We start from the raw sequence: 2,319 nt of genomic DNA on the forward strand, positions 1-2,319 counted from the left end.
ATGAAGGTGTAGAACCATCTCAAGGATGATCAGAAGAAATAGACAGCACCTGAGTTAAATATGAGTGTCACGGCAAAGGGTCTGAATACTTGTGACCATGTGATATTTCAGTTTTTCTTTTTTAATAAATTTGCAAAAATTTCTACATTTCTGTTTTTTTTCTGTCAAGATGGGGTGCTGAGTGTACATTACTGAGAAATAAAATGAACTTTTTTGATTTTTGGAAAATGGCTGCAATGAAACAAAGAGTGAAAAATTTAAAGGGGTCTGAATACTTTCCGTACCCACTGTATGTGTCCTCTATACTGTAGCCTGTGTCTTATTTTATTATTGTATGATTGTATAAGAAAGCACATCGTGAGCAATGTACAATCCTGTGTCAAATTCCTCAGATGTGTGCACATACCTGGCAATAAAGCTAATTCTGATTCTGATTGACCAAGTGTTTTAAGTTGCATATTTCTTATTGATAACTGGAGTTGTTGTTAACTTGATTGTAGAGCCCTGTGCATCCAGAAGCAAAGCTAAAGGGGTAGTCTTTCTACATTTGTACAAAATACCACCTGATATTGATAGACCACACCTGTGAGTTGGTGACCACAGCAAAAATATATCACTGTCTACAACATAATCTTTTAAAATCAGGTTTTTCTGAAAAATGGTACTTTCGACCCTGCTCTCCCCTAACCAGTGTGTTAAAAATTGACACCAAGGGGTCTTGAACAGGCGTCCATTTGTAACGACTTGGGAGGGAGAATATGTTGGGAGAAGAGGGACCAAACCTGCCTCAGTGTTGTCCTGGAGGTTCACAGATGGCAACATTTGACATGATAGACTATTGACATCACAGTAAAAGGGTTTATGATTCTCTGCACATTTCTAGCTGTTTCTGGGCCCAGTGGAATCTCATGACTTGCAGTTTCAACTTACCAAGATAGCTGCACAGCATAATATTATAAATTGGTGCTTGGTCTCCCTTTGGTTTGTCGTGCAAGAAGCACTCCACTTCATCTAGACCAGAAAATATTAATGTGTATTACAGCTATTGTTGGTGATGCAGGACAGAGTTATTTGAAGTGGCCTTAGTATGCCAAATATCTGATCTTTAGCCCTTTCAAATAGCTTTTACAGACATACAAACTTGAAAAATGGCTATTGTCAGAGACCAACAGAGAGAGAATGGAACAACTTAATGAGTGCCAACTAATCCTCAGCTGAAGCTTAGCTTGACCTGCTTTAATTTTACCATCTCGTCATATTGCTATTGCTACCTTCCTTCCACTGTGAATTTCCCTCCCACCCACTTACCTCCCTTTCTTCCTTCCTTCCTCCCTTCCCCTCCCAATTAGACGTATTTACTTCCCAAATCCTAATCTCTAAAACATCGGCGGAGGCTTTAGCCATGGCTCCCTTGAGGCAGCTCCGCTCCTCCCAGCCCAACTCTATCTCTTCTGCTTCACTCTGTCTTTTGTTCTGCCTGATGAGGTCATGTTCGAACCATTTTTCTTTGGGACTTCGTGTGATACAAGCCCAAACAGAGGGGAGCCAAACCTCTGTTCACACATGAGATCAAGATAGTTGGAGGCATGTTTCCACAGATTACCCCTGGGTCTCCGTCTGTGTAGGTGTGTCTGCGTTTGTGAGAGTCAGAGATATACTCACGAGACCTGATCATTAGCTTGTTATTATAATGACGATAATGATAATGGGAATGTAATAACTCTTTCATTAGATACTGTTTTGAAAACTCAATTGTTTCACGAGAAAGGAATCCTAAACATACTGTAACGGCCTTAATTAAAGAAATATAGTACATGGTTGTGTGGGATTCCATTTGGGGGACGCAGAACACCACATACTACATTTCCATAATTGCTGCTAGTTAATTTGTTTCTGTTGATTGCTTTATTTTCTCTCAGTGTCACATTGTTGCAAATTCTTAGTCATTGCAATAGAGGTTTGTGAGGTGGGAGGAGTTGTTTCAGGCGCCCTGGTTCTGGACCTGACTGTCGCGTTTGAATCAGCAATAGATAGAAGATAAGCAACTTTGTTAGAAAATCTATTCACAATGTGAAAATCTATTTGCAGACAATTAAAACTTATTTTGTGTTGTCCACCACAATAACAACAAGTCTTGGTTACTTTTTGTTGCATGGTAATGCAAGTCAGGTGCAGATTGATATGTAAAGTCTGCACTAATTTACCACATAATGTAACTTTGAGAAAAACTTATGTTCAGTGTCAAATTAAGCAGACTAGAACTTGTGCTGACAGGTGTAGTCCACTCATTTATAGTCATGAACAATTTGAGCTGGATCC

Source organism: Micropterus dolomieu, linkage group LG22 (assembly GCF_021292245.1).
Source record: "Micropterus dolomieu isolate WLL.071019.BEF.003 ecotype Adirondacks linkage group LG22, ASM2129224v1, whole genome shotgun sequence".
Lineage (NCBI taxonomy): Eukaryota > Metazoa > Chordata > Actinopteri > Centrarchiformes > Centrarchidae > Micropterus > Micropterus dolomieu.